Source organism: Colossoma macropomum, unplaced genomic scaffold (assembly GCF_904425465.1).
Source record: "Colossoma macropomum unplaced genomic scaffold, Colossoma_macropomum, whole genome shotgun sequence".
NCBI classification, from domain to species: Eukaryota; Metazoa; Chordata; class Actinopteri; order Characiformes; family Serrasalmidae; genus Colossoma; species Colossoma macropomum.
Genome location: NW_023494799.1, coordinates 27,342,173 through 27,368,932, shown reverse-complemented (window position 1 = coordinate 27,368,932; position 26,760 = coordinate 27,342,173). Strand labels below are relative to the sequence as shown.

Here is a 26,760-nt window from a genome sequence, read left to right as displayed (position 1 = left end):
AGAGATGGCAACCAGTGGACTATGTATTTGTGGCTCAGAGCTAGAGAGTTGGCCGAAGATCTAAAGATCTGGCCTTAATCCAAGTGACAGCATTCATGGTGCTGCAGGGAGAGGGAGACGGGGAGAGAGAGGAGAGGGGGGTGGGGGGTTGGTGAGAGAAAGAATCTATATTTCACAAAGAGGTAGATGTCTACATTTCCAACATACCAGTGGTTTGGACAAAATTGAGCACTGCATATTTTTATAATTACTACATATGCTGCTATGTGAAAAACATGTTAAAATCACTGTACATGGCAGCACTCAGGGAAAACAACTGAGTGGTTAGTGCTGGGCGGTACTGATAAAATTCAATCACAGTATTTGGTACTAGTTCAGTCTGCATTAATAAAGTTAATGAACCCACACTTCCTGTGTGCTGTTGCTCTCTGCTACAACAATGTCTCACCAACCTGAAACACTGTAGCTTTTTTTGATTGGACTGTTTTGTTCTGTTTTGTTCTCTTAAATTGGCACCAAATGGAACCTTACACTGTATTGTAAACCAAATAGAAACCAGATTTCCGGAAAGAAAATCTTTTTATGTATTTTGAACTGTTCCTTCAAAACAATCTGGCGCATCCAACAAATGGCATACGCTGCTGTTAATGTTTTGTCATGTATCAATAGCACAAAAACTAAAAATCACTATTGTTATTTGATACTAATGCTGGTGTGGACGTGTAACGACAAAAAAATCCTTACAATACGGTAGTGTCCCACTACGATATATTTTACAATACAGCAAGAATAATGAGTACCTGAATATGTACATATGCTAATGTTTGCAGTGTGTGCACATCTTTCACACATACTTACTAGGGGTATAAAAGGTTCAATACCATTTTCAATTTGATTTTGATATATATTGTGTGCTAAAAGTGTCTTGATTCCACAAAGGTCTACTTATGTACTACACAGATTGATTTGGCTTTGATAAATAAAAGCTCTCAAATATAACTTCAAAGCCTGCAACGTAACTGATTTATACAAAGCCTTGTTACTGAAATTTGGTTGCATGCATTAGTCCCTCCCCTTCCTGCCTACTTTAATAGAATGAGAGTAGTAGATGCCTAGTACTGATCACTGACAGTGGTTTCCATAAAAGAAATGATAAATGAGAAGCACTCGAAGAAGCCATGGGGGCATAGTGGTGATACAATTTAAAATTTTGATATACTGTTTCAAATTTGATTTTCCGATATGTAATGAATTCATGACAGTATAAATGATGCATCGCCCAGCACTAAGAACAGTATGTTAACAAAACAATTCCGCATTACAAGAGATAAGTGTGAAAAGATGAAATACACTCTCGTCATGAAGCTGCTAAAGGAAAGCAGCAGTTCACCTGGTTCACTGTGCAGAGGTGTTTACTGTTTCTCTGTGAGTTGGAGTTTACCTGTTTCTCTTCAGCTCCAGGTTTGATGTCCTATAGGAATTAGTTGTACCACCCTTGCCGAAGTATAGCAGCGGAGACATCTTTTCATACTGCAATGGCTCTGAATACACAAACACACATGCACACATAGAAAGAAAGAGAGCAGAGAAAGGGGTTAGAATTAATCTGCGCATGAAACTGAATAGTATACGCCCTACTCATCCCCCCTCCACCCCCTCTCTCTCACACACACACGTCTCCCTTTGACTCAACTGATGCCCGCTTCTCTGCAACACCCGCTCTTTGATCTTGTGATTACAGTAATTGGGTCTGTAAGATCCTCACACTAGAGGTTTCTATGAGGACGAGAAGGGAGGACACACACACAGTCACACACGCACACCCACCAGTCTAATTGCATCCTTCAGTGATAGAGAAAAATACAGTTTCCTCGCATTCAGTGAGACAATAACCTCTGCTCCGGTGTTCACCAGCCAACAATTTCCTATGCAATGCACACACCTCTATATTCTAAAGAGGCCACGAAGCAGCCATGCTGTATGGCTGAGTACGTTTGAACATCACATTGTTTGTGTCGGTGCATGGATAGTCCAGCTAAAGCGTGCTGACCAATAGGTACACTGCAGGGTTTTCAGAGTGAAGAATGCAAACTGACAGGCCAGAACAGCATTTAGGACATATCGTCACAGTTCTTTAGTGATGGCAGCTCTTCAAAAATACAACAGATCGTATGGAGGACATTTTGTTTTACATCTATTATTAGGCACTAATGTCCATTATCATCCATTTTATGTGTGTGTGTGTGTGTGTGTGTATATATATATATATATATATATATATATATATATATATATATATATATATATATATATATATATAGATAGATAGATAGATAGATAGATAAAAATAATGTCAAATAATCATGATTAAAATAATGAATCAATCACATTGGCACAAATATTATTATATATTATTATATATTATTCTCTATGTTAAGTGAGAGATTTTTCCCACTTAACATAGAGAATTCTGTTACAGCTACATGAGTGGACAAAATAAGCTTCATCCAAATTATTATTTCAATAATTAAATATTTCTTTTTGTTGTGTGAAAGGGTTCATATGAACCTAAACATGGAAAACATGTGAACACAGGGTGACCACTAAAGTTAAGGTCAACGCAGTTTCCAAGTTTCATCACCGGCGTTCAGTGAGAGCAACAGTGTTTGCGTGTTTCAACTCCTGCATGATTATCGCCCTCTTGCTCTCACACCGCCACATCTTTGTAGCTTTTCACTTTGCTGTTGCTTTTATTTTGCTGGTCATTGATTTATCCATTTTTTTCATATGTCCACTGTTGTGTGTGAACTGCAGAAGCCATCTGCCTGTGCTAATGTTACTGATATTGCCAGCATCAGCAGTGTGTTTTGCTTAAGACTAGTCACAGCATAGTAGTAGCTGTAAATAACTTTCGTTTTTGTTTTGTTTCATGAAAAGACACATCAATGAAACTTCATGCTATTTGAAAGCTGTATTTAACTACAGGGCAAGAATTGGGGAAAAAGGTATAAAAATGAAAACATGAAAAATGAAAAAAAATTGAGAAAAAATGAAAACAAAGAAAAAGTTGTAACAAGTAAAATGAAAGAAATATTCAAAATTTGCACCTCAAAAACAATAAACAGTGCACAAAAAAAAATCACTTCCTAGGTCTTTAACTATAAGCAAATAAATGACATTGACAATATTAAAGCCTTTGTGCAAAACAGATTTTTTTAGTTTTATCTAAAAAATTAAGTTTAGGTGGATTCAATCTACTAATCAGAGGCTTTTGCACAACCTTGTAGAGCCAGTTTGAGCACACACTGTCATTAAAGCAAAAAAGCGGCCATATCAAATACAAAGAAACTCTGAAATTCATGTAAATATTTGAAAGATTTTACTTTTCACTCAAACTGTTGTGCTGATAATATTATTCCTAATGAAATATTTTGCATTAAATTAAAAAGGAATGCTAAACAGAAGACCACTTTTTTCAGTAGTGGTCACACAACAAGTCATACACAGGCACATACTTATTTACTTATTTCTGTGACAGATTGAGAAAAAAAAATAGTAGGAAAAAAACATTAGCAATAAGCAAAGTAACTGATCAATGTGCCTTTTTTATTGTATTTATTTGTTATATTTCTGCATGTACCTCTCAAGTATAGTGTAAATTATATTTCAAATTATATCAAGTATAGTGTAAATATATATTTCAAAACCAAATTCATTCACACAAATTTTTCAGCACTCCATACAATGCTAGAAAGTAAATCTTCAAAAGGACCCTACTTAAATAGCAACGCATCAATACAATGGCCACAAAGTGATCAGGTGAACTGCAAACCACTGTCAATACACTTGCTTCTCATTTAAGATTACGTATAAGATTTAGAGGCCCAAGCAAAAGGTAAAATCAGAAGCTGTTCAATGCCATGCTGCTGCTACATATGGTATGCAAATAAACACCCATGAGATTGTGAGTGTCTTTCTTCTCAGCTGAGATTAGCTACACAGATTTAATGGATAAGCTCCAAAGTGTGCAACTCTCACAGCTCACTCCATAGCCCTTGTGTTTATATTCCCCCCGAATGAGAGGGGTCTTGCACAGAGAGCAGGCTAAAAGGCACGTGAAAAATAGCACGCCTCATTATTCGTCTTTCACACAATCATTTTTCTGAGTTATTTATTGCTGGGGGTTGAATGAGAGCATCATGTTCATCCATAACCGCAGAGGTTTCTACTTGCCTTGCTTCAGCATCGCATAGATTACAACCTAGCATGTACATGCCAAGCAGATAACCAGATAACCATACATATTGGTATGATGGTGGCTGAAACTAAGAAACTAACATACTGGAAAAAATGTAATATAAAACATATATACACACACATATTTACATTAGTTTATCCACTATGCTATTCAATTGAGGAAACTGAAACGAAGGCAAATTCCAAGAAATAACATCAACTTACAAACTGTGATTATTTGCTAGTATTGCAATATAAAGCCAAAAATAATATTTTCCTAGTAAACAGTATATCGGCAGCTGGTATATCATCCACTTGTATTAAGTAAATGGAAGTATGTATATGATTAAAGCAAACAGACATCACTACATAGCAGCCATTACTCTTGCATGAATAGCTTCTACCACAGAATCTCCTCACTGCTCTGTCCCATTCCTCTTCTCCTTGAGCCCCCATGGAGTGATGCACTTCTACATCTCACTGAAGGAACACCGCAGTCAGCGGGTAGGCAATCACAAAAGTAACAAACCGTTTGAGACGATGGCCCATTTCAGGCTGAAACGACACCATTACCCAAGCTCCACCACGGTATAGAGCACACAAGCCAGGCAGACACTCTCTAATTGGACATTATAATTGCAGATGTGAATTAATGGGCCTAACATTGATAGTGTAAGCACATAAAACAAAAGATCCTCGAAAAGCAGTCTAAATGAGAACCAGACCTCGCGCCCAGGCCGAAAGGAGTTTTTTCCCATGGCAACCCCCGGCTGGGGCAGGCATGCTCTAATCCTGCCAGTTCAGCAGGGCTGTTGTTATAGGGCAAAGCAGGATCGCTTTTCATTGTGTGATCAGACCAATTGTTGTCTAATGCATAGGCCGTAAGTTTTAGGGCATGGAGTCTGCTGTTCATGGTGATTGCAAAGGGCATATCGAATACCCATCAAAGGTCCCTGAGAGAACTCTTTAAATTGTGGCCTTCAAACGTTCATGTGCTTACCAGTCGGCAGATAGTCTGCACCCAACTTAACCTCCATTCAGTCAGCAACAAAATGACTTCTCATTGCACCTTCAGGATTTAGAAAAAAATGCTGGGGCTCATTATGCAAATCAAAAACTACTGGGCATCATTAACCTTAAGGGCTATGGGAAACATCTCCATGCCTCTTATGATTGACTGTCTATAGCTCAGCTATACTCTTCGGTAATATGGCCCAAATAATAGCCAATCAAACTAAAGTAAACATGAATTGTGTTCCAGATACAGTTTGGGAAGATATCATGGGGAGAACTATGCCCATTCCTCAGTTTTCACACATGCACACACCTTGAGGGACAACAGTTCCCAGTTCCCTGGCTACACAGTGAACGTGTGTCTTGTGATGAGACAAGCACAGTTTGGGGGGTGGGGGAAATAAAAAAAATTATGCCTCCATCTCTGGATGTAGGGGGATGGGGGATGGGTAGGGTGTTAAAAAAAAAAAGAGAGAGAGAGAGAGAAAAGAGAGAGACACATTATAAAAGCATACACAAACACTACAGTAGACTTCAGAGATAATTTGTCACAGTGGCTGCTATTGTCAGACTTGTCACAATGTCTGCCATTCTACTCCAGGTCTATAAAGCTTTAAACAACTTTAAGGTTTGAAACTAATTATTAATTATGCTCTGACAGGATAATTTGGTTTTAAGAAAACTAATTGGCACCTTGCGCAACACCTGACCAGACAAGCAAAGACAGCTGGACAACCTGTGGAAACGTCTTTTCTACATTTAATAAAATCAATCAATAATTAGTTTTCAAAGATGCACCCAGGCCTATCACAACTTAAACAGAAACAAATTAATTATTGCTTTTTGACTTTTTTCTCCAAAATGTGCCCCTTTCTCCTAACAGCAAACTCTTACGGGGCTGAACTGACACTTGAATTTTTGCTGACCTTTGTCTGTGAATATGTGTGCGATATTTTCAATCATCACCACAGCTGAATTTTTACATAGGCGCCATCAGACCTTTTTGTCATATCCAGACAAGGGTAGACATTGCCTACTGCCCAGTGTCTCTAGCCACAACATTTCACACTTTGGACACAAGAAGTGCAAAGCCTGTGGCCTAAGTGGTCACTTGTCTTGGAGATTTTCTTTGTATTCTTCCCATTTAATAAACCTGTTTGATCAAACACAGAACTAAGCACACAGATCAGTATCTGCCACAAAACGTTAACTTTAACCACTTTGACCGTGGTGGTCCTCCCGCTGAGCTATTCCACCTGCCGTCATTGATGCCGTTATACTGGCTAATGTTTTCTAGTATCATTCTATAAAGTTGTAGATAAAGTAAGGTATTAAATAAGCTGACGTTACACCAAGAGTGTATCACTGAAGTAGCTAAACACTACCTAATGACATAAGCCAGACTGGATTACATCAGACTTGGCCAGCTCGGCAAGGGGACCTTGGTGGGACCACAATGGCAACGCTCTTATTAATGCAAAGTTTTTATGATATTTTCAACACGACTGGATTTTACTGCTGAAGCACGTTTGCTAATCATAAATACAAAGGGTACAGGACAAACACATTTCTATTATTTTGCTCACAAATTCTTCATTTTGGCCACAAGATGACTTGGTGGTCCTATAGTGGCACGTACAACTATCTATCTCTGAATCCACATACTGACTATGTGAAAACATTAAATGTTGGTGCTTCCAAGTTGTCTTGTGAAAGGCTGGTCCTAGATCAGTACTTTAAAGACGCCTCACAAACATCAGGAAACAATTTAGATTATTTCTTTTTCTGTAAGTGGCTGCTGTGGTAGAGACAAAGTGCTCTTCTCTGCTCTTTAGAAAGTAGCTGCAAAATTTCTGCACTTTCTATGGCAAACAAATTCTGTGGCAGGATAAAGTAGGTACAAGAGTGAGAAGAACACTGTAACCACAGCGTGCTTGTCTGGTAACCAGACTTTCACTTCATTCAGAACCCTCTAGTATATCCTCCTTTTGAGCATGTGTGTATGACTTGGTTTAAAAATGGTCCACTGAAAAAGATCTCACACTGTGTGTAGAATGTGGCTGTATAGACATGCTCTGTCTTTATCAAAGTAGGTATTCAGTTGATCAAGTTGAAAAGTATCTAATTAAAACTTGTGTTTTAAACACTCCTAAAAACTCTTGCTTCAAGGCAAAGCGATTAAACTGAACTGTTCCCTTCTTTGAACAACTTACCATGACACTGCTTAGTCCCACAGCAACGTGTCTATTCTGGTGCCAGAGGGTGCTAGTCACACACAGATAGCACGGCCTGATGCAGCTGACTGAGCCAGACACTGAGCCCCCAGAGTCCTGCACTGCACTGCTGCATTCCTGGACTGGCAGCAGACAATGTGAACTCTCACAGGTCCAACACTGCGATATTCAGTTTCATCCCCTACAATCAAGCTCTCCAGAGAACACCCAGACAATCAGAAAGACTAGAGAACTGCTGTGTGAAGGAGGGCTTAGGCCTATTTGGAACAAATGCAGTGCATTTCCATCAGTGAACTCGAAAGACTATTAGTGACTGCTAAATGAATGATGGAAGAAAGAGGGAACAGCGTTTGCTCTTCCATTACATGGGCTAATAACACAGCACCACACTGATACATTATCTCAAAATTTTAGTTTCATACAACATTTTGTGAATGTGAGCTACAAGATACACTCCCTCCAGAAATGCAAGGCATGTGCTCACTACATCATCAAGAGTACTGCTTTTACATTTTGCATCCCTTCACCAAACTGAGGTCTAAATGGAAATGTAATGATTTGCAATTAGTGCAAATACTAGGAGCAATTTCACTAAGGTAAGCTTAGGAATTTTTACCAAGCTTAGCCAATTATTGGACAGCAGCAGTATGGCTGCACAATGGTTTTTTACATGATTTCATGCTCCAAATTGCAGATTCAGTTACTGACTGATCAAACAGACATAACCAGAGAGCTGAATCCAGCTCAATTTCAAACGGGAACATAACAATATCAAACCATTACATTATGCCTTACTTCAAAATGCAAGGTACTACTATCTTGAAATAACTAACTAAACAAATAAATAAAATAAAATACAGTAAATGGTAAAAACTCATTGTTTACGAAAAAAATGAAATAAAAGTAAATAAATAATAAATTAATAATAAAAAACATGTATGGAAGTATCCTGCTGCATGCATTCTTTTGCTGTATTTTCTACACTAACTGCACCACACTAAGCCTGTGAAACCTTGGTGGGCACTTTTAATTTGGAGACTTCACGCATGCTTCCTGATTTGCTTTTTCACACTCAAATATATGTGCATGCCAGAGAGCTAAATGGGACCACCCACATGTAATCACTCTGTCAGTTTATCCCCATAATAATTTTACTGTACAGGACTGACTAAAATGTAAATTTTAAACACTGAATAAAATTAGCTAAATAGTTGACAAAATATAGATCTTATCCCAAAATATAGATCAACTTACAGAAAACATACATACGGAACTTTAAGCAGACGCAGAGTCTGATTTCAAATACGCTTGTGAAGTAAGACAAAGGTTCGACACCCAACATTACCTGCCAAAAGCTTAGTGATAACTGCAGTCCCTACATGCATCCTAACAGTCTGATGTGCTTTGGGTAGCATTTGGCGTGGCATTAGCCAGTTGAGACTTGTCTTCCCGGCTCTAGACCACCCAGATCAGACATCTAAACAAGGCCTTAGATGTTTTAATTGTCTCCATCCTCTGGGTGTGCCATCGACTTGAAACAGCTCAGAAATAACAGCAGCTCCCTTCCCTGCTCCACACTGCTCTTTTTAGGCTTTATACTTAGAACAAAACACACCACAGATGAACCCGGCCATTACACTCGTCAGGGATTCCTCCCTCTATCAAAAATAGACTGTTAGTATTACAATTACATTTCCTGAGATTAAATTACAGCCATGTTTTTGCCAAAAACCAAAATAGATACATAATGAAGACTCATAGAGAAATCAGAGAGTCAGACTCAGAGCAGGTAAACTCTCAAAGAACAGGATGTACAGCAAGATCTAAATGTCATGTGGCAGACGTTCACAGCAGAGGTAGTTAATCTATAAATGGAGTTAAACGCTTTGCCCAAGCCAACTAAACTGAGCCCAAAAAAACTAAACTGAGCTTACAGGCAGAAAGGTATACCACTACACAGCAACGTACAGAGGTAGGCAGCAAGATGAAAGGGCGTAATAAAGTCACAGACACTGTAATAAAAGACTGTCGCCTGAACCAGCAAGCACTGAGGGAAGTCTGTAATTTACAATGACAATATCACGGACAGTCACGAAACAGGAGACAAAGTGTGGGACGGCAGCAGAACACAGTTTTCTTCCTTACTTTAACGACTCATCCACTGCATCAAAAGCTTTGATTCTAAGCTTAACTAAACAAATTGTTTTCATTTTAAATGTTCAAAGTCCCCATTAAATCAAGCTCCCTCGACATTAAGACCAACAACAGTAAATGGTACGACCGCAAAAGAAAACAGAACAGAGCGCAACTCCCACACAATATGCAAACTCTCCACTTGAGGTATTAATCTTTTCCTATTGTAGCTAAACACAGATGCTATCAAGCGCCACTTGTCATACACAGGGAGGGTAATGACCCTGAACCTGCGCAAGCAGCTCTTGGCTCGCAGACAAACAAGGGTTGACGGAACCGAAATGCGTTCTCACGGAAGAGTCAATGGTTGTGAATATGCCAAGCAAACAGTATGGTAAATGAATCCTCTGCTTTTTCATGGTTGACAGTGTTATGAGGGAAACGTCCTAGGCCATTTATTCCTTCAAAGAAATTACTGTGCAGGACTGACTGATCTAGTATTGTGTTGCTGATATTGTTGTTCCTGGATTCCTTGCTTGTTTTGACTATCTACCTTGACCCTGTCAGAGGCTTATTTCATTTGTTCATTTGGAGCTGTGAAAAATCCGGTTCAAACCTGGCTCTACGGTGAACTATTAGTGAGAGTATGTAAGTATGTGTGTCAGACAGAGTTAGAGAGAGAGACTCTTGCACTCATTTTCCGGTCCCTACCATTCTTGCAGAGAGGAAATGCTTCCAGGAGGCTTTCCAGTTCTTTTTATCAACACACAGCAATGAGAAAAGACTCTTTTGTCCCTGCGGGCTCTGAAGAGCTCTCAGTCCTTCTGAAGGTTCAGCACATTAAGAGAAAGCAAAGGGGAAAAGTATAAAACAGCACTGTGTTCCGAACAAACGACCACTTATCACTGAATTCAAAGCAGTTCATGAACATGGCCAGTATAATGTCACCTGAGATTCTCTAAAATCTATATTTCAAACTAAATACATTTTTATAACATGCATTATTAATACGTTGTGTCTTGTTTTTCTCTTGTTCTTCCCCCAGATATCAATGAACTGACTGGCTATGATGATCTTAGCAGTGGGGCAAGAGACAAATCAGTAATCTTCCTCTGGTGCTGTGCCTGTAGTTGTTATGGTACTTTCTGAGGCAGTCAAGATGCAAAGAAGTCCAGCCTTTACTATCACTATGATTACAACTGATTACAAACCACAAATTCTTCATTGTAGTAAAGATGGGGGCTCTTCCCAATATGCTTCATATAAATATATATATATAATAAATGTATACTTATCAATTTGTCATTTTTCAGTTATTAATCAAGTATACAGGTAGCAAGTATTAAGCAAGTACATAGGTAGGTCAATAAATAAAATCAGAAATTTAAGGTCTTTAATCAGGAAAATTTCTTTCTCTCTCAGGTAGCTCTCCTAGTTTCTCTTCCAGTAATTCTAGCTATATAATTAGTCAATATTTTGGTTTGAGAATGTACATCTATCATCAGCCTGAAACACATTTAACCCAAAAGGCTTTCTTCTTAAAATGTCCCAAAACCTATTAAACTCCAGCAAATTAATTAATAGAATGGGCTCACGCAGCCTTCACTATGCTGCATTTTTCCCTGAAGATGTTGAGGAAACCCGTTCCGAAGCTGTTAGGACGTCAGTGGCAAATCTGTTGAGTTTGTAGAAAGGAGCGAGTGGAGCTTAGGGCTTCTCCACATCACCAAGGAGCCATCATAATGATTACTTCACCAAAACAAGGGATAGGTTTTAAGTGAGTCCTTTAAAAGGAGAGGAATGAAAGAAAAGCTTACAGAGGTTTGCCTACTGTATAACAGTGGAGCTTTAACATCCTCAATTAGTGCTTTCAGCCAGATCAGCCCCCCTCCTTCCAGGCCAGCTATTAAAAGAAAAGCTCTTTGTTGGTTTGAGGCTGGATTCACCTGGCATGCGACAGAAGTCAAAGGCAGTAGGTATGTTGTTAACCCAGCAGGAGAGGACAAGCCATGTGTGAGAGAGAGAGAGTCGAACAAGTGTGTGAATGACACACAGGAAGACAACAGCTGGAGGGGTCATCACTCGTGGGAATCAAAGTAGCTTTTGAACACTCAGAAAAGCTCTGGAGGGGAAAAACTAAAGAGGTAGAGGATGATGAAGAAGAAAAAATAAAGTGGTGTGATCCTTGTTCTGGAGGCAGTGGGACAGACAGCCATGAGGAAAAAGATGGTGAATCTTCAGCATAAGTATCTTTAACTGGCCTCCCCATGTGTTCTGCTCTGACTTTTACAACAGAATGGTGGGGGAAGGAGAAATTATAGCCTTCCGGCCTTTTTATGTCCATGTTACCTATAATCCGGCAGCCCCAGTCTGTCTGGCCACTTGACAGAGCAGAGATGATTTACTTGCGCTTTTAGTGCAGATAAAGAATGCTCTTAGTCTAAGTGGTTGAGAGTTCATCTTGGGAATACTAAGTGGCAGCATAATACAACACTTCTTCTAACCGAAAACAAAAGCTTACTGATACAGTTTAAGCACTAAATGCATGAATGGAGCAAATTTTTTTGTTTGGTTTAAAAATGTTAATGCAATATAGTTACAACCATAGTTGCTTATAAGATGATTTTTCAGCTCAGTTCATAGCTACACTTGCATCACATGACAAATACTGTTTCTCCACATCATCTTTTTTAATGTAAAATAAAATGTACATTACTTAATAATAAATAAAATTAATGCTTACTTTTTATTCCTTTATGTTAAACGATGTACAGTACTCTCACCACTTTTGCTGCATGGTGACCAGGCAACTGCAGTACATAAAAATCAGTAAGGCTTGGAAATCTAGAGAGAAATATGGTGGGATAATAGTTATAGTAGGAGCAGATACTTCGGAAGGTGGGGCAAGTAGTCTGCTCTTGAATCCAATAGTAAAATCCCACTCTCATAAGCATACTCTCTTAATCTCTTTATTTCTACACACTGTAACAAACTCAAAGACAGCATGCATACATACTCATACACAGGTGGAGGAGGGTCATGCAAATACAAAAAACACATCACTTACATAGCACACGCACAACAACTAAATGTCAGTAGGCAAATGCCACTTACCTTTATCACAGGCTCTTCTACCCAGCTGCACCACATCGTGTCAAAAGAACAGGTCTCAGAATGACTTCAGGAACAGCATCTTTTCCCTTATTTCCCTCTTCTGCTCTTTCTGGCTCCTGAACATTTGTAATACAGAAAGGGGGGAGAGGAGGGGAAAGAGAAATGATAAGGAAATCTGTTTGGCTGACAGAGGTGTCTGAGGCAAAGAGAAACCCACAATCCACTGAAGACAACATAAATAACAAAATGCAAAGAGGCTGTGGAGGCACAATCAAGAAGCCCATAGGGGAAAAATAATATGGGTTACTTATTTCTCCCCAACTATCAGGAGGAAAGTACCACACCAGGACAGGCTGTACTCTTTTCCCCAAAAGTAGAATTACAGCCAAACCAAATGTGTCTATTTCAAGGCATTTCCAAGCTATGATTTTTAAAATTCTACATTGGAAAAAATAACTATTTAACAACAACCAAAAGTAAAAGTCAAACAATTAAAATGCAGCTGCTATACACAAATCAATTTTTACAGTCTTCTACAAATGGGTGAAATCTGTCTGTTTTATGATACATGCAGTTGTTCAATGTTCTATAAGTACTGACAACATTCACAAACCATGATTTAATCACAATAACATCATTTTTATTTTATAATATTGCTAGGCAGTAAGGTATGTCACACTGACTGAAGAGGTAACTTCAACTCAGGCTCTTTAGCAGCAATAGGGACTCATGAAATTGCTAGCAGCTGGGCTCCTTTTCATTACCCGGTTGCTCTCTCACTCACTTTTTTTTTAGGGAACAGCTGCATAGATAAAGGAAGAGGGTTAAACAAATATTGCACAGTGAACAGCAAACAGAGAGCTTCCAGAAGCGCTGCTGAGGGAGACAGAAGTAAGGCTCACTGGATGTGTGAACACTCGCTGCTTATGCTGTTCTGTATTGCTCACTATGGTGCCTCTTCCATATTTAATTGCCATTCTTGCCACCCCCTTCCCGTCCGCTGCTCTCAGCAGCCCAGTCCCCCCATCCACCCCACGCAGCTCAGAAGGCCTGAAAAGCAGTGACAGTGCTCCTTTGTTCACCCCTAGCCGGCCCCTCGGTACCCCACCCCCCCAGCCTCCACCCTCCGCCCATCGGCTGAGAGGCATGCCTCGACAGGCTAAGGACGAAGAGAGAAGAGGGAGAAAGAGACTGAAACAGAGGGAGAGACAGAAGGAGGGAGAAGGAGAGACAAAGAGAAAGAGAGGGTCTCAGGCTCAATTTCCACCCTCTACTATTCATGCACTTTTCTGTCAACTCAGCAATACCAGAGGGGGCTCCGAAAAGGGGCCAGCGATGGTAGAGACATGACAATTCCTACCATGATATACAACCATCAGATTACAAGCCCTCCTCAGGGGTGGGCAAGATATATAGGTATGATACACAAGACATACACATTGTTACCGTAATTATGATAAAATACACCACAATACACTTTTCAGAGTACATGGGTATCATCAATACTTCTAGAACGCATATCATTTAAAAAGGACAGAGTTTGACCAATTATATATATGTGAAAATGAATGAATAATTATATTAATAATAATTATTATTATAATATTATAATAATAATTATAATATTATAATAATAATGCTCATTAGCAAGTAGCTGAATGGATGTCTGGAAATTAATTTATTTTGACCAACTGTTTGATTTTTCTTCTTCCTGATCTTGTTTTAGCACATGTTAAAATGTTTCTGGTTTCTCAAAAACGTTTTCAAAACACAGCACTGCTGTTTTGCTATTTTGTGTATTTCAGTCTGTTGGCAAACCTCTAAAAATGTAAATATTGTGATGTGTCACGTGATTTGTAATAATACCATGTATTTTTGCCACATTGGCCAGCTGTAGGGGGAGGAGGGGTTATACTATAAAATGATTTCAAAGCAGCATTTCTATAAAGCTGGAACAACTATATTTTAGTCGCTGAAAAAATATCCAAGAGACTGAAATATTCAGATTACAAACCACATGCTTGCCTTTAATTTTCCTTCTTATATATACATACCAATTTGGAAAAAGGATGGAAAAAGAAATAAGCAATTGTTGGATTTTTACATCAAAACCTTGTCCCCAAATGTGTTCAAAAACACCAGTACTACCAAGTGCCTTTACCAAGCTGGAGGCACATTTCCTTTTGTGTTCCACAGTTTGATTTTGCCCTTAGAACTCAATTAGGGGTAACTAATGCACCTCAGCAGAAAAATGAATCACAATTACAAATATTTCCTACTTACTTGTGATTTAATAACAATATTACAAAAACAACAGTCACAAAAAAGATGTATATTTACATACGATTTCTCATCTCTGTTCTACTCTTGCATGGAAATCAGAATTGATTATTGAAGATTTTTAAATATTCTAGCTGGAATGACAAAAATGAGCGACATTTTTAGGTTGCAAGTAAATCTTGAACATAATAAGCAAATCAGAATAGTACCAAGAAATTTTGTTTTGATTAGTGCTTTGATGTGAAGCTACCATCCAGTAGTGAAGACGATATCGAGGATGTGGGTACACTGAAATGGAATGAAATACGTTGGTAAGTTGATAAGTTGGGTCTATGGCAATATCTGATATTTTTCATTTATGTTTCTGCTGACGTTGAAACAAACTTACATAAATTTATAAAATGTTGAAACTGGGACTAAATCTACCTGGATTCCTATTATGGAGCAATTGCATTTGCTGTGGGCATCTGAAGAAGTCACAGGTCTTCTGATGAAATATTTTTCCCCTCCCTTCTTTTAGCCTTTATAAACTGCATAAGATGGTAAGTCCACTATATTTACATCACTTCCACTTAATATAAAGATGTGTAAGATCTTTATTGATATAAAGATGTTTAACATCCTCAGAGAAATAAAAAAAAATATAAAATACAAATTTTCAACAGTTTTATTTGATCAACTTAACAATATGGTGAAATATTTTGGAATAAAGGAAATGTTCTGTGCTAGAAATGCACACTTCTGAGGTATGTAGGAAAGGCTCCGTTTAAATGTAAGCAAGTGTGAGCATAATTACATTTGTTTCACTGCACCAGTATAAAATGTTGATTTGAAAACACACAAATTGTGACACATGCATTTCTTTTATTTACAGAATTTTCAATAAACTCTTGACACAGTTGGCTAATCTGGCTATGTCATGCAATGTTATGGATTTATATTTATGCTTTTTGTCAACTGAAACATATTTCGATCAATAAAAAATGCAATCAATGTGGAGCTTGAATGGACATTTGACTGAAGGTTGTATTCTATCGCTGAAACCTCAGTTTGATTCACAATGATCCCACAGCTGTTTGAGCCTGGGACTCTAGGAAAGCATGTGGGAAGGATGGCTTAATTCCTCTGTGCCTGTTAGTACAGAACGTTGTTAACTGTTGTAAGAGTCCATTAGGTCACATTTACAGCACTGGGCAATCACTGGCTCCTCCTAGTACATTCAGCTGCTCTACAAGTAGAAAATCAAAAAGATGTGTCGACTGGCTACAGGCATCATGTAGGAAGCACGGGCAAGCCCTTCCTGATTGAGAGCACCTAGATAGCGTGGTTCAAATGGGAATGACTAACAACATATAGACGGGGCACAAAGTTAAGGAAATAGTTAAAAAAAAAAAAAACATTTCTCAATAGTAGAAAGCCATGGAAAGTTTAGTTATCTGTCAGCCTAAAACAAGCCTTAGAATGGCTTTATTTTTAGTATTTAGATACATGGTCAAGATTCAAGGCCACTGATGCTTAGCATCTTTACATGGTTTGGGTATTTTAAGCATCTCCACTGGGTGATCTCAAGTATGTACTTTCAAACTGACATGAACTTTGAATTAAAAGTAGGGTGAATATAAATAACACTGTACTGGCATATAATTTAGACAATGCAGGTGATTTTATCGGTTAAACTGTTTTATATAACAGCTATTAAACAAGCATTTAAATCTGACTTAAATGACAATAATGACTACAGTGTACAACAATAAAAATTTATTCTATTGTTTTATTCACACTTCAGAACTGGTCAAATGTAGTCTAATTAAAAAAATATATTTTTTTAAAAGTAATTCGATTGCAGTTTTTTTTTGTTTTTACTTTTAAAAGGTTAATTTGTTCAAATTAGTTTAATTTGAAGTATTGGTAACTGAAGTTGATCAGTGCAGCCAGAATACTGGACATTTCCTTCCCACAAAAAAGTGGTTAAAAATGCACCTCAACTGTAAAATCTGGCTAAGCTTTAATCTATAAATACTATTTGAAAACAAAGACATATGCTAACAAAATAACAACATTTGTAGGCATAATTAAACTTACATTTTCTATATGAAAGTTAAACTTAGCCTTCTTATCTTCACATTATAGGAGAGTACTTTGTGCACAACACAACTAGCTAAGGTGTGCATGCTGTGTAGTATTGACTCATGCTACTGGATCTTTGCAGAAAAGATCATGAGTGCTCTAGACTGACTTCAGTTTTGCTACTTAACAAGAACATTCAGACAGGAAGTTAGATTTTTTTCTCAATTCAGAAACAAAAGTGTGTGCCATTTCCTGGTAGTGTTTTAAACACATGAATGCAATCAATGGTGACGTATGTAGCATTTATAGGATCACATTCGAGTAGTACAATAAATGCTCCTTAACTAAGGATGTAAAGCCCCTGCATACAAAGTAATCTTTTGCTAAGGAAAAACAAACACTTCAGCAGATAAATGCGGAAATGAATTAGATATCATAAGCCAAGTAAAGTCATGTCATTCAAGCAGATGCCAACAAAGAGAGTACAACAAGCTGGTGGGGGAGCATGACAATGCCTACTCATGGCAGATTTACTTCAGCACAAATGTTTTCTAAATGGACTATTTAATTCAAATTAGGAGGTGACCAGGGCAAGACCAGAGGGAGTTAAGATGCAGTTGTAAACAGGGCATGGAAACCTCTGGAGATTAACCAGCCCAATACCCCCATTCATGAACCAGAGAGGTTTCATGAAGGTTGCCCCCCAAATAAAGTGGCCCCTTGGGAGCATGGATTTTTATTGTCTACCCTGTTTTAATTAAATAAGCTACAGAACTTTCAGTCAAACTAATGTCCGGCTCAAAATGAGCTTAAGAAACAAGCTTTGCCTGAATGTTCAAATCTCCATCAATAAGAGGTCTATAAATAAATGAAGCAGACTTTTGTTTGTAAGTGGATGCCAGAAAACAATGGAAGTCAATGTGTGAATGGCTGAGCAGAGTGTGGTTTAAGTTGGGTTTGAGGGGGAGCAGTCAAGAAAGCTGTGTCTCCAAAACCGTCCCAACATGTACTGCAGAGATAATGCTGCAAGTGGGTGTTTAATTCCAGTCCCAACTCTAAAATTTATAAGCAAAAACATCATCCCACCCTGAAAAAAAATCTGCTGTGGATATGGAAGCCTGGATTTACACCATGTGATGAGGACAGCATGGAAGCACTTTCAAGACTCTCCATGGCTTATAGCTAGCTTTGTACCAATACAAACCCAGAGAGTTAGCTATGCCAAAATACAGCAACCACAAATTCATTATTGGATATGCCTCCACACAATGGCCTGAGAGATGATAAACATTACTGGGCTGAAGGCTAATGTAGCAGCAGAACTGAAAAATCTTTCACAGACTGCACCCACTAAATAAAGGTCTCCTTACAGCTGTTCTGCTTTGATAGAGTCAGCCAACTGGACAAACGCTGAATTTGTAAAAATTGTGCATTTGATTTCTTTCATCTTGGATTGCGCCTGCTGCGGTGTCATTAGACTCGTGTCCTCCCCTTTTGCCGTCTACTTATGGCGTAGGACACTAATCTGGTACAAACACTCGCACTGAATCTGACATGTTGTCAAATTCGAGCAAGATCATTTTAAATCACGGCAAGCAAAGAAGGCGAGGCAAATTGAGCCCTCATCCAGCAAGAGGAGGTGACAGCAAATTAATCCCACCCATCCACTTGCACTGTCAGAAGACATACTCGGGCTTCTATACCAAAATCAGCCCTTACTTGCAACCTCCTTACTGATCCACCACACCTAAAAGCCAAAGAGCAGGGATCCAGTGTGTGTCATCTTCCTTTTTACAGTCCATCTCAGTCCTGCTCTGAGTGGGTGTTGCTGGATGGACATCAAGCCGATTAAGGTCCCCCTTCAGACAGGTGAGGCCTTTAAGTACAGGCCAGCCACTGTTATCTGATTTCAGCTGTCAGAAAGCTGTCTCTTTGATTCTCTATTGGGTCTCTTAAACAGCGCTCAATTGCTCTCTTGCTTGGCTATTGATTGTCAAGCGGTCATCCTTTGTCCATCACTGACTAAGAGCAGCCAAAAAGACCCATTTTGAACAGGAGCACGGAGATGACAGAAGTCACATAAAGGTAATTCTTTCTCCTTCAATGATGGATCTTATTGATTGTTACAAGCCAGGACAGAGAAGCACTAGAAAGAGAACCCTTCCTTAAAGCGCTGAGTGAACCATACTGAACTACACTGCTACCTTTGGGGCAGCACTGATAATATACTGAAAGCAAAATACATCAAGCCAAACTACAAGGAATTATGTTAGTGGAGACCTTTGTAACTGATGCCTTTTAATAGTTTTACACCAAAATGAGTCACTGAACGTGAAAAATGTTACTATTACAACATTTCAAGCTGCGCAATGGTTGATAATTAGTTAAAAGAACCAAACAGAAACCAAGTGTCAAAATATGAAATATGCAGATTTTCCCAAAATGAATTTTGTATTGTGTCTCTGCAATTAAAAAGCAAAACACAGTGGCAAGCCTGAAACATACAATGAGAACAATTACTAATTAGCATGATGCAACCTTGCACAGTGAACCTTTAACAAAGGGACAAAAGCCAGAACAAGGTTTTCTCATGTACGCCACAGAAAGAGAAATGGTTACCTGCACCTCTACTCATGTGACTTCCCTTATCCCATTGCCCATGTTACTCACTGCATCCAGATGGTGGCAGGACATATGTAAATTGCCTCATTAACCTTACAGCACTTAAGTACTGGGCTGCGCTGATAGTTCGGCCCACACAGACATTTTTTATTAAAGCACATTAATAGCATAAGGCAGCAGTCACCGCTGCCTGAGGAGGTTTGCTCTGGCACTATCAAACACCGCAATAATTATACACGACAACCTCCTGATTAATACATTCATGAATATTACAACAATGCATTATCTTCTGTTTTTTCCTCTCTTTTTTTGGTCACAAACGCTTTTACAAATAATTCCAACCTCGGGGGTGAAGTGGAGAATTAAGTGGGTGCTGGCCCCCTTTTCAATGGTTTTAACCCTTCCCTGCCCAGATATGCACCCCTACATAGAACCACAATAGCACATGAAGTGAAATGTGGGAAGGCTTCATGTCGTCACGCCATGTTACCCTGAGCCCTCTAGAGTGTGAGTGTGTGTGTGTGTGTGTGTGTGTGTGTGTGGGTGAACTTGCTAGAGAAGAGACCTGCACCTGGAGCAAAGAGGGGCACAGCATAGGTCAAAGTTCACAGCTCACACGGGACACTGACTAAATAGGCCTGCGCTCCTTCCCCGTCTGAAAGGTCCAGACAACCCCTGCGGCGACCATGCATAACATGGGCCTTTTCGCCTTTCTTTTCTCTCTGTCTTTCTCCCCCTCTCTCTCCCTCTGCTTTCTTTCTCTAATCCATAACCACTCAAACGGCCAGCAGCTCAATTATGCTCCCGTTCCGCCATTTTCTCTTGCTAGATAAAGATTCAAAAACAATTAACCTCATCTGAGCCAGATTTTTTCTCAGGGAGCAAAAACGAATAAGTCAGGAAACATTCCGTTCAATTTCCTTGCCAAAACTTAGTAAACAAATGTTATGACAAAAACACAATTTGTAGGCTAATTTTTTTCAGTCTGTAGCTGTATATTGTTAGCTTTAGACATTTACACATTTTATATCAAAATAGTGTTATTCTGGGTTGTAGGACTTGCAGGGGAAGACGATAAACTGTCACCAGGATGACTCAGGATGTCATTGTAGGTCATAATATTTTTTCAAAAAATGTATTTTTCCAGGAGGAGCTATTAGGCGTGGTCATGCCATTTCCTTTTTTCTTCTCTCCTGCTGAATCAGTTCACTGCAGCAGAACACGCAAACTCAATGCATATGAAGGCACACACTAATTTTACACTACCACCTTACATATTTATTGCATGAAGCAGCATGTAAAACTTCCAAATAAGCATGTACACACTTGTACATGCATGAAACCTAGAATGTCACATCAAATGAGACCTACACAATAAACAAATAAGATATTTTCCCCTTTTCAAAAAAACAGGTGGCCCTTGGTATACAAGGGGGTGATGCTGGGGAAAGCTCCAGCCCACAGCCGCTTGCTTTGAGCCAATAATACACCTCAGTTCTCCGTGCGTGGCCGTTTTGACTCTGTAGACTTCTCTGGCCCTTCAGCCCTCAATAAACACTCCTCCTGCGAGCCAGGGCTTCAGTGGGCCTCCTATTCATTGGCAGGTAGAATGCCTCAAAGAACGTGCGAGAGCAGAGGAAAAAAACAGCTTGTTGCTTCTATTGAACCTTTTATTACGCTCCTTCAAAGGCTTATGGCAGAGGAGGAGAGAGGGGAAAAAAGGGATCTGTCGTCCTCTTGGTGCTATTACACTACAGAATGTCTGCTCTCAGCTTCCTCGTGAAAACAAGGCTAGACTTCAACTGAGACAGTGTACATAACTCTCACATTCACGCATAGGAGGAAATTTAGTAGGCTGGATGTGAATTTTGAAGGAAAAAAGTAAAAAATAAATAAAGTGAATAAAAACAACAACAAAAAAAAACAAATTAGAGGACAAATGTATGTGTAAACATTTTTGACAAGAGCACTGAAAAAAAGCGTGAAAACAGATCATTTAACTAAGTATGCAGATTACTACCTCTTATATATAAATGTAGTCTTTATCAGCAGCACAAAAGATGTGGGGGCAAAAACCTTGAGAGGGATTATGAGAGTATTGTCTGCCACTGTGAGCGAAGAGGGCCTCTTTTTCAGCTGCTACACCAAACGCTTCATGTCACGCCACATGTACAAACACTAAGCCTTAACGTTATGTTCCTTCTTTCTCTTTCTCTGTAAGTCATAGCAGAAATGAAACATGGTTAACATCTAATATAACAAACCATACTCGCAGGTTCAATTTATCTATAACCCTCACCCCTAAAAATACATTAAAATCATAAAATTAAAAAATATCGCAGGAGCTGAAAAATCAACTGTGTTCTAAAGATCAAGTGAAAAGGAGGTGCTGTAGTAGAATGCAGCTGGCGTGATCAAGGCTCAAAACCGGCACGCTTCTATACTTGCCTTGGGGAGGAATCTACCTTGCACTCGGCCAAATATGCTCTTCACTGCAGGACAAACGGAAGCCTGTGCTGCATGGAAGTCCCACTGCATGCAAGAGAAACTGTAACTGCTGCTCAGCAATTTTTGTAGGTGCATGCTAAAATTTGCACGACGGAAAAAAAAAAATCTCTCCCTCACACACGAAAGAAGACAGTGTTGCCTTTCATGTTTCCATGGGGTGTGTGTGTGTGTTGTGTTTGCATGTGCATATAAGGGGGAAAATCTCCCCCCCAGTCACATAAGGAGACAGTTGTCCATGTTTCCTTCTGTGTGTGGGGGACACTCCATCCTCCCTGGTTTAACATACCGGTGAACTTGGCCCCAGCAAACACTGCGTGCTACTCCTTGATTGTACAGTAGAAGAGACGCAGGGAGCAAGAGAGGGAAAAAGGGTGAAGAAGAAGAAGAAGAGATGGAGGAGGAAAAAAAGAACAGGCAGCAGTCCAGACTGACTGGGACTCTGTTGATCATTATGTCTAGCCTTCAGGTGTCTGTGCTGGCTGCTTTTTGGGGGAGGTGTGGTTAGCAAAGGAGGCAGACAAAGAAGGTGTAGTACATCAGCAGAGACAGAGAGAGAGAGAGAGAGAGAGAGAGGAAAAAAAGAGAGAAAAATGCTATAAAAATTTGATTAGGCGATCTTCTACTGAAGTGACTTTCTATGTTCTGTGGCTTTTTTCTTTTTCCAGAGCATCGCCCCAGAGAGCGGGACAAGACTGCCTTCTTTTTTTTTTTTGGCAGTTCCTAATTAAAAACATCTGAAGACTCTCAAACATCAAAAGCTATTGTTAAAGTCTGGTAGTACTGTCATCCTGAAAATAAATAACTCTTTTATTCACCCTTTTTCTTACCATAATTCCAACCATAAAATAAATATGAACAGAAAAGTGCACATGTATAATACATTGAGGAGCATGTACATGAAAAGCAGAGATGGAAAGGCTCAAGAAACCTCAGGCTGACGTGGGTCAAGATGTCACGGCTTACTGTCCTGCGCCTAGACGTTTAACAAATGTACGAACATTTTTTTTAAAGACTTTAGTTCCACACTCCAAATGTAATGATCAAAATAATGACCTGAACCTAAAGCATTTCAACCTCGCTCGCACGGCTAATTACAGTAAGTCAGCCGTGTTAGCCGGACTGGAAGCTCCAACCTCACCGAGCCCCGCACCTTCCTAACGGGTCAGCGGGTTTGTGGTGCCCTACACTGACACAAAAACGTTTTATACCGCTAACGTTGATTTACAACACCAGGGCGAAGGCGGTCGGTGTTAAGAAGACAGAAACTGAGGTAAAAGTACGTTAGCGTGTATAACTTAACCTATACGCTAATTAACTACGTTAGCCTAGCGCGAATAATTCATTTTTTAACCGCCACATTCCGGTTTTAAACAGGCTGTTAAAGGCGTAAGTTAACTCACACAACACAAACACGTCAGTCAAAATGGATAATGTCATGAAAGTGATACTTAAATAAAGGTGTTACCTAAAACAATTTTCACACTCACAGTCTGAAGAGAAAAAATAACACAAAAGTGATTTCAATACTAACCGTCGTTTGCGCACGCGACGCCGTCGTCAGGGCGAGTCCTCAAGCACCACGAACGCTCTGGAAAGTCCGTTTGGTCATAGTAAAACCGACGAGAAGGCGACACCGCAGCGTTTCGTTTCGCTTGGGACTAAGAAAGAAAGTTCGTGAGGACTGCTGGACCCGCCAGGCGCCGGTAACGCTACGTTCCACGTCCCACAGCTGCGACCGAACCCTCACTGACACTTCGCCGCTTTCCTGCGCTTCACCGAGTGAGCGCGGTGGGAAAGAGACGAGAGGGAGACCGGCCGTCACGTGACCCGTGGAGAGCGACACGATTGGTCGAGCGAGCATAAATCGATAAGGCTTGTCTTTGTTCCATTGGATCCTCACCTCGCAGGCGAGCGGACTGGTGTGCAAGAATGTGTGAGAAAGAAAATTGTTCACTTTGCTTTCTTCCTTTTTTTTTTGCTTTTTTAATCCGAGAGGAACCACGTTAAAGATTTTGCGATGCCGGATGTTTAAAGGTGCTTCTCTGGTAACGTAATGTGCGTAAATCGAACAAAATGTTTAATTTGAAAGGAAGAAATGCACAAAATGCGTTTTCTTATTAGTACTCTTGAAGTTCTTGTCGTCTCTAAAATGCTTCGTAAATGTAAAAAAAGTACATTTAAAATATACATGTATACATATACATAAGACATGCATATGCATACGTATACAGTAGACTCACTGTACATCTCATTTACCAGAAGCCATCATTGCATTTCCTTTCCAGATAAAAGCCTGGGCCTGTGTTTATCAAGCTTCTCAGACTAGTAGTGCTGATCTAGGATCTGTTCCTGTCAGTAAGATCATCTTAAATAAATAAATTTTAAAAAATATGGTCCTAGATCAGCAGTACTACTCTAAGAAGCTTGACTAATACAGTTCCAGGTTTGTCTACACTGCATCAGCCAATAAGCACACTAATGCCCAGAATTACTAAGTATAGATTGTGCTTTTCTGAGAAATCCTTGTGGAAATACAATGCTTTTTTCATTCCGGGGGGTTTAGGGATATGTTACTGTTCTTTTTCATCAGCAGTATTTTTTGTACTTGACAATGGAATGTGTTAAGTAAAGTAAAAAAAAAAATCAATATAATGGTTTAAAGAATGACTACACATTGAATTGAATCTCCATTGAATGTGAAAGACAGCTATACTACTTACCTAGCATGTGCTGAGGCCAACATTTGGCTTAGATGGCTGGAGTAGAGAGGATAAAATCTCTCTTGGTCTGACAAATCTTTCAGCTTTTTGCCATGTTACTGTAGTTTCATCATGAGTTTCATACCAGCACCTTGCATATTTGGATGAAAACAAGACGTGAAAATCCTGCCTTTACTGGCACCTTATGCTAATTGAATGGCTGAGTAAAAGCTACCTCTTTTCAGTGAAAAGTGATGAGGAACTGTGATAGCACAACATAAAATCAGCTCCAGTGATTGCTTTTGCTATTCGGATTGATTCAGTTCACGGTTGGATTCTGAAATGGCGAGGCCCTGTGTTAGATGCTTAAGGAATATTCCGCTCCCCTCCTCTCCAAGTGGCGTGAAAGCAAAGGCCCAAGGTATGGGGGGAAATAGAGCGTGTGTAATACAGGGCGCACATCTTCCACTGCTTGAATGCAGCATTAAATCAATATTCTGCAAAGCTTTCTCTTGTTGTGTTATTCACTTGACTGCTGCCATGATGCACCATGTGGGTTGTGCAGTTGTTTTCTGATTTTTGTGACAATCTCTCTCTCTCTCTCTCTCTCTCTCTCTCTCTCTCTCTCTCTCTCTCTGTCTGTGTGTGTTTTTTTTCTATTCTGTGCCCTAATTTGGATTGCTTGCAGGCGTTATATGCACACAGCTCACCCTCTTTGCTTTGATAATTCCACAAAAAGAGAAGAAGCAGAAATTTTGGCTCATGACACGGCCTTCTTTTTCATTACGCATCTTGACGAAAGAGCTCAACCGACAGCTGATTATCCTGCGTTTGCTTTGACAGCCACTCGAATGGAGCTGCACCTGCTACTAGCAGCCTGTTTTTTTTGTTGTTTTTTTTTCTCTAGTAGGTATTTTCACTCTCAGAATTACGTGGTTGCTCAGCTTTGGACAGACTCCTCAACATGTGGTGTAAAAAGCTCTCCTGCCTTAGATGCGTTTACCAGAAGCCACTTTTGCATTTCCTTTCCAGAGACAAGCCTCATTGCATTGGCTCACGTTGCATCAGCTTATAGTCACTCAGAAAGACATCATTGAAGCTAGAACCCAACCCTATTGAAGCTGAAAGATCCCTCAGTAGGAAAATGGAGGCTTAATTTACACAATAGGTGGTTGGCAATCACATTCGGTGTTGATAAGATAAAAAAAAAGAAAAAGAATTGTTCAGTCTCCATTTTCAGTTAAAGGGGAATTACATCAATTTTTCGAAATTTCTGCATAATTAAATTGTTAAAATCATGAACAATATCATTCAGATGTGAAATGCTCCATTCTAGATAAACTTACCCACTCAGAATTGTTTACAACGGTGGTGATGGAAACCAGACGTCCGAATTGTTAGATGCCATCTCAAAAGTGACTCACAGAAAGCTATTGTGTGAAATGGTTACAAATATGCCGCCTGATGCCTGAGGCATTGTTTTATTTCAAAAACGGTTATTATTTCAAATTATTTTACCATCACATATATATATACTGAAATGAGCCTATACATGCTTTCTGAATATATATATCTATATATATATATATATATATAGATATATATATTCAGAAAGCATGTATAGGCTCATTTCAGTCATTTCAGTAAATAAATTGTCTATATTTGCACTTTAGATGACCCCTGTGTTCTATGGCCACCACTGTAAAGAAATCCAAGTCAGTTTAAATTCCTCTACAATGCACCATTTCACATCAAACCACTCTGAATGAATTGTTCACATCCTAGCGATTGAATTATGCAGATTTTTTTTTTAATCTTTGGAATTCCCCTTTGATAAATATAACCAAGTGTTG

At 39.3% G+C, this 26,760-nt stretch overlaps 1 long non-coding RNA gene across 1 annotated transcript; it reads right to left on the bottom strand.

The window, feature by feature from the left end:
- Window positions 1-602: 602 nt before the first annotated feature.
- On the bottom strand, window positions 603-23,957 carry LOC118819503. Its single transcript, XR_005008165.1, has 3 exons — window positions 23,740-23,957; window positions 12,732-12,847; window positions 603-1,541 (listed from the first exon to the last, which is right to left on the bottom strand). It is a non-coding gene; the product is annotated as an uncharacterized LOC118819503 (long non-coding RNA).
- Window positions 23,958-26,760: the final 2,803 nt, after the last annotated feature.